Source organism: Stenella coeruleoalba, assembly GCF_951394435.1.
Source record: "Stenella coeruleoalba genome assembly, chromosome: 3".
Taxonomy (NCBI): Eukaryota; Metazoa; Chordata; class Mammalia; order Artiodactyla; family Delphinidae; genus Stenella; species Stenella coeruleoalba.
In genome coordinates this window covers 56,597,268-56,608,562 of record NC_137148.1, presented here as the reverse complement: position 1 = coordinate 56,608,562, position 11,295 = coordinate 56,597,268, and positions in this window count along the sequence as shown.

Here is an 11,295-nt window from a genome sequence, read left to right as displayed (position 1 = left end):
AGAGACAGAGACAAAGTGAATTGTAGGTTTAAGGTAATTGGAGTAAGGGCTTGATGATCCAAGTTAAAATCCTGACTCAGCTCAGAGACCCTAGGAAAAATCACCATTACTTATCTGAGCCTTAGGTTTACCTGGAAAAAAAAATGGAGGCAATTGTAGCTGCCTTCTCCACTAGCATCCCACCTATGTCACAGTTGTTATGATGGGCAAGAAAGTTTTTTGCAAACTATAAAGCACAATGCTTCCAGTATGAGACACATCTTGCTCATGTATGTGCACATGAATGTATGTAAGTGAATATGAACCAAGCATTTCGTTCACAAGTGGGTTTGAGGTTTTCATTTAAATTTTCTTTTTGTTTGCTAATGGGGTAAATTAGGTGCAAATATGTCAGCGAAGAGACATCATCCGCGATGTTTATGACAGGGTGGACGCATCAGCCAATCTGTACTCCCCTGTAAACTGGAAATCTACAAGTGCAGAAATTATGCCTCAGTTCAACTTTGTCCTGGGGTGGGTGTCACATTAGTCTTCAGAGAGAGACAGGTGGTCCTGTAACAAGGCCCCAAGTGTCAAAGTTCTGCTGTAAGAGAAGAGTGTCAAAACCACAGAGGGGACTCAACATTCCTTTTCTATTCCTAGAAAGTCCCATGATGGTTTAAAATATTTTCCTTCACATCTCCCTGGTCTGACAAAGGCTTTATCTGACCTTAAAAAATATTTTCAAGAACTATTTTAAGGTTCTGTTTTGATTTAGTTTTGGATGAGATTCTTAGGGAGAAAGAAATCTTTAGTTTTTTCCTTTTAAAACAGGCATTTTTACATGAAAATCCCCTTGAATTAAAGCGACAGTCTCTATGTAGGGAGAGATCACTGCTCTGCAATGGTCATTATGGAACTAGTCACAGACTTTATATGCAAAACAAAAATTGTTTTCCCTTCCACTACAAGGAAACTATCGAATTCCAACTCCACAGTATTAGGCCAAGTTCACTCAGTATGGCTTTCAAGCACAACAGGCAAAGCGTTGAATAAGCTTCCCACTGGCGTTGCCCTAAAGTTGCATCGCTAACCTTGGAAGCTAAAGCCGTTGAAATTAAACAACAGACCAAACGTAAAGACACCCTATTGTGTTTCCATGTAAAAAGGACCCTCAGGTTTTCTTATGAAGTTCAAGACCAGTGGAGGCTTAGAAATGTTTCCCAAGAACAACATTTTTTTAAAATCTTTTTTTAAAATTGAAGTATAGTTGATTTACAATGTTGGGTTAGTTTCTGGTGTGCAGCAAAGTGATTCAATAATATATATATATCATATATTTATTCATACTCTTTTCCATTATTGGTTCATTGCAGGATATTGAATATAGTTCCCTGTGCTATACAGTAGGACCTTGCTGTTACCAAGAACGATATTTTTAAGCGAAAGAGAGAGACTTAGTAGACGAATTTTGTGGCAGCTACATTTAATAGTATAAATGTACACTTTATAATGGTACCTTTTATCCAGAGAACTCAATGAACCAAAGTATCAAGTACTCACCAATTTCTCAGTCCTTACATCTTTAAATTCATTTTATCCATAGATTTTATGTAATTTTCTATCAGCTTTTGGATCTGGATGGAGGTGGTGGTGGTGAGGGTGACACTGTGTCACCCTTGGATCTCTTTATCAGTTGAGATGGAACTCAGATTCCAAGGATCCTTCTTCCTGCAAGTCATATTGAGTTTTTTAGTGGACCGGAGACTAGAGGTCTTATTGGCAACAACCTCTACTTCTGTTAATCTAAACTCCTGACGGTTTTTTTCAAAAGTGTATTTCTGTATGGTAATAAGTTACTTGAACCAGTAGAGCCTTCCGTTGCTCTTCTCTTCCACTTTTGCTTTCATGGTAACCAAAGCTCTTGACCCTCATCAACGTGAGTGAAATAAGAGAGTGAAGGACTGGGAGGTGGTTGGTTTCTCCATGTATTGAATAGTTCTACTGGGCTTTGATTCGTGACTGGAAAATCACTGACTTCTGGCTAACCTGAATTTCTGCATCTTCATTTTAACCTAATATTGCTGCCTTGATTCAACCTGTAGATGTCTGTAGTAAATAAGATCATCGGTAATGACAATAAAGCAAGAGATATCCACTTTGAAAATGTAACCTTGTGGCTGTTATAAAGTACTGTGAATTGTCTGCCAGCACACTTCATGATATCTTACAATTTTAGTGGGAGAAAAAAAATGTTAGCCTCTATTTTGCTGACTAAGGGCTTGCCCCTACCATCTTATAATTGAGAATGTTCAAGATGGTCTCATTTCAGCATTAGTGTACATTGAGTATCACATTCCAAGAATGAAATCAGATGAAGAGCTAAGACCTTGTTCCAAAATTATGAAGAGGCCAGAGGAAGAATGGGACCTGATAAGCCATCTGCACTCCTGCTCCCAACAAATCTGCACAAGTTGCCTATAAAGTCATGGTCAGTGGCAACCGCCTTGATGGGAGGTTCTCTTGACCTTGGGGCATCTCTGAGCGTTTGCCTTGGGGTGAATGAAAACTGAAGCACCGTCTATACTTTTCAATACGCTCAGCTTACTCGTTAAGTCCATGGATGATCACTGTGCTGCATGAATTCTGTAACTAGCCCGTGGCCAACTTTGAGAGTGGTAGCTGGTTCTGGTCCAGTGATAACCACTCCAGCTGCAGTTATAAGTCATAGGGAAGTTGTGAAAGAGCCTCTAGCAGAGGCTAGCAAACTTGAAGCTGTTTGTTTAGAGACCACAGAGAAACTGATACCAATAGCTGAACCGTGTCCTATCCAGAGGAGGGCGGCAGCTTCAGACATTCCTCTCAGTTTCAATCTCAAGCCCCATCTTCTCCTCATTGTTTCCTTTCAGTGTGCCAGTCTGTGTTCCTTCCCCATGACAGTACTGTCTTGGTTTTTAAAGAACACAACATTCTGCTGCTGTGAATAAAGTCATTAAGGTTGTTTTGAATTCCAAAGCATTTGATTGAGGTGGCTATCGGTATAAGCAGCATCCTTTTCTCCAAGGAATGAATTCCCAGTCCCCCCTTTGGAAACTGACTCATAGCAGGGCAATGGCACAGAAGTGTGAGAACTGGAGGTGAAAAGTTGTGTCTCCAGTTAAAACTGGAGATGATACTTAGAAATTACTATTTGAAACCCTGAAAAAAAAAAAAGCGTTACCTACTGACTCACTGATCCTATTTCCTTAGGACTTTCAATTCAGAGTGATATAATTTACCTACAGTTATCAGAACATTTTTTGTGTTTTACTTTATCAATAGCAATCAACACTATAGAAATTCAAGACAAAGTAATTTCATATAATTTTAGAAATGATGTAATTAAAATGAATCCTAAAACCAAAGAAAAAAATCCAAGGAAAATAACAAAGAGAAATAGATTGGAGGCATAAGGACCCAGGAAACATTTTTTAAAGAAAAACACCTAAACTATTTTGATTTGATTTTTACTCTTCTGTGAAGGTAACAAGATTGTCTGAAACTTGGGAAACCATTGGTAGAAAACTGAAATGAAACAACACAACACAAAACAGAATTGGGATCAAATCTTCACCAAATCTGTTACCCTCTCTAAGAGCCAAGTGTAGCTTTGAAACTTGATGCCAATGCACAAGTGGTCCAAGTTACTACTGCCTTTGCTCTTTTTAATATGTTGACTGATTATGGAGCTAATAATAAATATAATTGAAAATCACTGTTGGATCCTTTGAAGTTTGCTGCCAAATAACGTTTTGTAGAAGAATATATATATATAAAAAAAAACAAACCTTGAGGGAAACTTCAAGCAATACTTTAAATACTTCAGAATCAACAGTCCTAGTGTTAGATTTACCTCAAGAAGTTCATAGTGATTGTAAAATATAATATTAACTCAAGAAAGCACTCACTCAGGCTTCCCTGGTTGCGCAGTGGTTAGAGTCCACCTGCCGATGCAGGGGACACGGGTTCGTGCCCTGGTCCGGGAAGATCCCACATGCCGTGGAGCGGCTGGGCCCGTGAGCCATGGCTGCTGAGCCTGCACATCCGGAGCCTGTGCTCCGCAACGGGAGAGGCCACAACAGTGAGAGGCCCGCGTACCGCAAAAAAAAAAAGAGAAAAAAAAAAGAAAGCACTCACTCTAATTTCCCATCTCTAATAAATGTCACCAGGGCAGTCATTGTCCTAATTACTTTATTTCTGCCTGCCTTTGACTGAAGTTAATTTTTTATTCTGAAACAAATATGTGACCAGGACAAAGTACTCAAATTAATCAGCTGTTGTTAGTCAATTTCATCCATGGCTTTGGAAATGATGCCATTAAGACAATGTGGTTCTTTAGCAGAAACAATGTCATTCTGCCCAGACTTTCATTTTAGGACAGGGTTTCTGCAGTGAATTAAGAGTCTCTAGAAATGGTGCAGAGCTACAATAACAGCTTTCTGGTTTTGATTATAAGGCAGAATGATTTCTGGTTTTCTGTAATATTTGCATGTGAATGGGATTCCATTTTTTTCTCATTTAGATGCAGTGATCAGGTGAGAGAAATCTGAGCCCATTCCATCAAAGCTCCATATTGTGACCAGAATACAAATCACTCAATTCTGGTTCCTTAAGAAATATAGCTTATTTTAAAACAGAGAGAGTATTCAGGGCAATGCACAAATGAGAATTAGAGATGGTGCTCAAGAAACCATGCACATTTGAGCTGAAGTCACGATGTATTGCTCTGGGTTTCATGGTAGCTCAGAGCATATCTCTACCAAAATGCTTTCATAACACTCTTCTAGGGCACTGAATTTTGAAAATCAAGTGTACACAAATAAATACAGCTTAAACAGAGGCGGGGTGGTGGGATGTTATCCCAACCATCACCATATTCATGACTCTAAGGAGATGGCTAACTGAGGTAAGAGGCATCAAAGCCCGTTGATTTCGGCAGAGGTGTGAACAGTGAGAAAAACGGAGTGGTGAGTTCTAGTCTCCATTCAAACCTGGGGAAATTACTGAAGTGCCTTTCCTTTACTTAATTTTCATCCCCTGAAAATGGAATGGTGATGTGTATACCTAACCACAAGGCTGATCAAAATCTCTGGAAAGGGCTTTTTCAGAGACATGGTCCTCCATGCCCAATGATCAAAAAAAAAAAAAAAAAGGCTCAAGGCTGAACTAGACTTTCTTCAAAGTAAAGTGAAGCCTCTTATTTCATTATTATTGTTTATATTTTCAGTCAATTAGTGCCTCTTCCAAACCCCTGGCATTTCCTGTGTCGAAAGACTTTTTAATGCCAGTTTGGCTTCACAATGAACAACGTTTATTTTTCTCCCATGTGACTGTCCTAAAAATATTTGAAACAGCTGTCATGATGCCCTTAAGTATATTCTCTCCAGGCTAAACAAGTCCAGTTCTTCATAGGCCAGGGTTTTAAGTTCTCTTGTTGTCTTAGGCTCTCCTAGCTGGATGAGTTTAAGTTTACAAAGGTCTTTTCCAATGGTGAGATCTTGGGAGCAGAATACAGGGCTCAATCGTGATCTGTCCATGTGGAATCTGGCAAGAATTGTTGCTTCACATATTCAGCCTACCATGGCTCTTTAAAGACAGCTGAAGTTGAATCAGTTATTTTTGGAGGCCACATCATATCATTGGCTCATGTTGAACTTGGAGTCAATTAAAACCACAAGTCTTTTTCACACATGCTCCTGCTAAGCCACTGTGTGTGTGTATAGCTATATATAGTTATTAACTGTTGAGTGCTTATTATGGGCAAGGCAATGTGCTAAATGCTTTGCATCTTTTGCATCTCACTTAATCCTCACATGAACCCAATGACATAGTAAGTATCCTTAGCCCCTACTGTGGGTAGACTGAGGCTCATACAAGCAGAGACTTACCTAAAGAGGTCTGACTCCAAAGCAGGTACTCTTGAACTTGATGCTATTTGGCCTTCTAAAATGGCATGATGTTTTTGTTCTAACCTTTCTTGGAAGGGGAATGCAGAGGACCCATCATCAAAGAGCAGAACCATTAAATGTAAATCAGGTTACACTTGCCCTTCCTTTTAGCCAGCTGAGATCTTTTTGGATCCTGGTCTTGTCCCCAGATATATTAGCCATTTCCTTAAAGCTTCATGCACCCATGTATTTCATCAGCTGCCATCGCTACTCTCATTCAAGTCATTGCTTCAAAAAAATAGAACCAGGCCAAGGACAGAGCCTCTAGGTCCACACCAGAGCCTCCATCAGGTTGGCATTGATTACCACTCTGATCACGTTACAGATCCATGGTACTGTGATTCAGCTCACATTTTTTTTTCCTCTTGTCCATCATGAAGACCTTGCCACATCCCTTGCTAAAATTAAAGTGCAGAATTTCTAAGCCATGCTGCTATTGAGTCTAGCATTACTGCCGCAGAGAGCAAGAAGGAGTGGTCTGGCAAGATTTGCTCATTGTGAATCCGTGTTATTTTTAACTGATCACCATTTCCTGTGCTAAGGAGGCATGGTCCAGTCCTAACTCTCCATTCTAGCCTCTGGTTTGGGACTGAAATCAAGGTCACCACTTTCCAGTTTATAGCATCAGCCTTCTCCTCTTTGAACATTCGTTCTACATGTGACCACGTTTAGTTTTCCTATTTTTCAAAAGAAACATTAGTGACTGTGGTTGGGTGTGCAAGTTCTTTTTATATCTTGGAAGACATTTTTTCTTGGCAAGTAGATTTGAACAGATTTAGGACACCTTATCATATTTGCTGAACCTTTTTTTCAGGCTGAATATAATTTTATTTTACAAAGGAAACAGAAGTAAAATGATCTGCATTTTATTTCTTTCAAGCTATTGAGATGCATTTGGTCCTATCAGTAAAGCATAATACATCATTACTTCTCAGTTTGGGATCTGCTTTTTAAAACTGGTGTTCCAAGGTATGTACATACCCTTCTGATATGAAATAAAGATAATAATATAGGATGCATCAGTATCCTAGGAAAACAGCAGATTAAGAGGTAGAACTCATACTATACTAGATATTTGCAAACTGTAGTATACAGTATAACTCAGCTGAACGGAGAGAATAGAACTTCTTCAGTTTTTTGGTAATTAAATGCCAAACCTTTACACTAACTTTAGTCTGATATGAAAATTTAAACTGTTTCTCTAGGAAATAATGTCATTGGAATAAAAACCATCAGTCTCTAAAGGTTGCTTTCACCTTTTCTTGCTTTTTTTCCCAAGATGATATTCAAGGAGGAGGGGAATTTTTTTTTTTTTTGCAGTACGCGGGCCTCTCACTGTTGTGGGCTCTCCCGTTGCGGAGCACAGGCTCCAGACGCGCAGGCTCAGCGGCCATGGCTTACGGGCCCAGCCGCTCTGCGGCATGTGGGATCTTCCCGGACCAGGGCACGAACCCGTGTTGCCTGCATCGGCAGGTGGACTCTCAACCACTGCGCCACCAGGGAAGCACGGAGGGGAATTTTTATGTCATGACAGCCTGTGCAAAGATGGAGTGACTGGCCTCATGCCAGTTCTCTGTTTACACTGTCTCCTTCTTGACCGGCCTCTAACATGATGGCCTGGGAACACTTGGCTTTTGGCTTTCTGGGTGCTCTGGTGGCCTCCAAATTTGCTATACGTGACCAATGAACTTATGATCCATTCTTTTGGTTTGTATGTGCTCCCAAGAAAGATAAACCAACCCTCTGGATGACTCAACTTTCTTTCAGCTCTCACAGGAGGCAAATCCTAGGGTTTCTATGACTTCTCTATCCAATACCCTGGGCGGATGGTTCATCCCAGCCTCTCTTTCTAGGTCAGCTTGTCCCACCGCACTGGGCCTCATAGCTTGCGCTCCATCAAATATCCATCCCATGCAGGAGCTGGGGTTAGCTCATGAGTGCCAATTAGACTTCTCTCTATGTGATCATGCGTTTGACCTCTACTCCCAGAATCCAATGTGGGAACTAAGCAAAGATAACCTTGCCCTTGGTGCTCCCTCAATGTATTTAACACCCCCGCTTCTGCAGGCCAAGGCTCATAGAGGAGAAGTCAGGAACAGATCTTACTGTTTACCCCTTTGACTTCTCTCAATTCTCCTCTGCTCCCTTTCCAATTTCTCCAAGACAGGAAAAGAGCTGGCATTTCTTTGGTTTCCCCAACATTATGACTTAGTTCTTTCTAATTCCGGCTAAGCTATAATAGTAGGTGTTAGTATCTCCTCCATGTAGCAGTAGTTCTTTCTCTCTGAGCTGGGTCCACAGAGTTCAGTTGTTGATAGACTGAGGGGAAGACAGAAGAATTTGAACACTTTTGCCTCAAGGCAATGAGTGGCCTGACTTTCAAGGCTATCTTCCTGCTGCTTATTTTTATTTTATCTAATCTAATCTCGTCTAACCTAATCTAATCTAATCTAACATACATATGTTATATATATACACTATATATGTATATGTATATATCTGTATGTATGTCTGTATATCTGTATATATGTCTGTATTATAACTTGTTTAAAGGTCTATTCCCATGGGTGAATACACAAAGCTTCCTTACTGTGACTTATTCTGGCTTCTCTAATGAAGTACCTGGCACTAAATGAGTGGGGCACTTGGGTTGTATCCCTCTCCATTTTTAGAGAACTGCCTTCATTCACTTAGGGGTAGACAGCAATAATTACTGTTAGACAAGGAAACAGGAAGTTCCAGTATCTTTTCTTTGGATGTTAAAAAAGTGTATATTGCTCTCATAAAAATTTGCAGCGAATGACTATGTTACTCTTGGGAAATGTATTTTGGATTCTGAAGGTTCACTTTCGTAAGCCTCAACAATGTGCATTTGATTAAAGAGGAAATGGCAATGGGTCAAAGCAGGAGGATGGATTTGAAGTTAGGAAGGCTGAATCCTCAACCATTGGTAGTAACTTGCTGGGTTGACTCAAGCCAGTTGCTTGATCACTGCCTGCCTTGTTTCCCTGTGTCTAAAGAGAGACAAGAAATGCTTCCATGGTTAACACTTGCAAAGTAAGATGACACCAGGAAAGGAAGTGACTGCAAGTTGCCTATGCTCTGCCCTATCACTTTTGACCTCTTTTTCGTATATGCTTTGCCGGTTGCCTCTAAAAATACAAATCCTCTGGTTCCACAGTTCTAGAACCATGTGACTGTAATCCAACTCCTGGACCAAGTAGAGAAAGTGAAAATATTCCTCTTACTCTTCTGCCCTTCCATCAATGACACAGCGGGTAAGCAAGGCCAAGATTGAGGGGCAGAAACTCAATGATGATAAAATTACTTTGTCTCCACAAAATAGTTGGAAAATTTGTATATATATATATATATATATATATATATATATATATATATACACACAAATATATATATATACATATATATATATATATATACACAAATATATATATATACATATATATATATATTTTTTTAACAACATATATACTCCATTTATTTCTTTTAAATTTTTAAAATTTGTGCTTGGTCTACATGTAAAGATAGAGAAATGGGAATATTTTTTTCCTATTATTTACACACTAGTATTAACCCTTTGGGTCTTTTCAATCACTGCCTCCTTCCAGCAGTCTGGGTCACTGTCATTTGGGGTCACTTTTGGCCCCTGGAGCCACATCCTTGTGAGCTGGGATTGTACCTCTAGCTGAGAGTGAGCAGAGAGAATTGTGCTCCGTCCTGGAACTCAGCAACCTCTCAGTTCACCTTAGAACTGGCCAGGCCTGAAGTCACTCCCAGGGCACTTGTCAATAGACCTAACCTCCTGAGGAAATGGAGTCTGATTTCCCTTGAAGTAAAAGTTTAAGCATATTGATAATGACCCCAGATTATACCAGGCTGAGACAAAATCTCAGGAGCCAATGTAGGGAGCAAAGATATTTCTTTCCTTTAAGGAAAAAGGGTAGTTCCCCACCTCTCACCTTTAGGTGAAGGCAGGCCACAAACCGCAGCTGATGGTGGGATTTGATGTGGTAAGAGCCCAAATGCCCTCAGCTTCCAGTCAGTGCACGGGGACATTATGATCTGTGGTTGGTGTAAGCCTGTGCTTTTTATGTCTCTCCCCATGCTCTGTAGCTTTTGATTGATTGTGGAAAGGAGGAGGAAACTGTTAAATGCATGTATTCATATTTTTATCCCTTTGCTTATATCATTCTCGTCACTTCTCCCGAGTCGCACAGGAGGGTCTTTCCCACTTATTTCCATCTGCAAGCCTGAGACCCGGGGGAGCCAGTAGTGTAGTCTGAAGGCCTGAGAGCCGGAGAGCTGATGGGGTAGATTCCAGTCTGGGTCTAAAATCCTGAGAAGCAGGAATGCTTAGGTCAGGAGAAGATCGATGTCCTAGCTCAGCAGTAAGGCAGAGAGTGAATTCCTTCTTCCTCCTCCTTTTGGTCTATTGATCCTCTCAGTGTGGGTGGATGATACCTACCCACACTGGGGAGGGCCCTCTGCTTTACTCAGTCCACCAGTTCAAATACTAGTCTCTTCTGAAAATACCCTTACCAACACACCCAGAAATAATGTTTAACCAGCTACTTGGGTATCCTGTGACCCAGTCAAGTTGACATTTAAGAGTAACCATCACATCATCTCCACAGGGGACATTTTTGTTGGATTTGAGAGAAAATATTCTACGTGCAAGCCAAATTCTTTTCAAAGTTAAGCACCAAATATAAGATATTAGCCACATGATTTATTTACTGTTTGGGGTAATCCACACAGCTTGTGAATGGGTCTCTCTCAGTATATTCGTGCTAACCAACTCTAGTAGCCTTTTTCAGATCTCCCTGCTTGATCAATTAATACTATATATGTCCTTTGATTGCCTTAGCAGCAAGGTTAGACTCTTAAAGCAAAGGTAGTTTTATTTTGTTGGAGGGTGCAGAGAGGAATTGAGGGAAGGAGTTCGGTGCCAGGAGGGTCCCCATGACTCTTCAGTGATTAGTGTGGTTCCATCAGCAGGTACAGAGCTAAGGGACTGTGACTCAAACGATCCTTAAATCCCCTGGGGATAGGATTCATCCCACTGAGCTGGCACAGAATGCAGGCTCAGTTTGCTTCTTGGGTGAATGAAGGAAGGACTGCTTTGGCATGCTTGGATCTGACCTGTCTACCCCTTCTTGGACTTGTTCCAGCCCTTTCCCAACCTTAAGGCTCAATACCTTATTTACTCAGGAGAAAAAAAAAAGTGGGTATAATCAATTTACTGAGTTAATGACCAAAGCTCAGGTGCTACGCCATAGCTAACTACCTTGGTGACAATTCATGAACC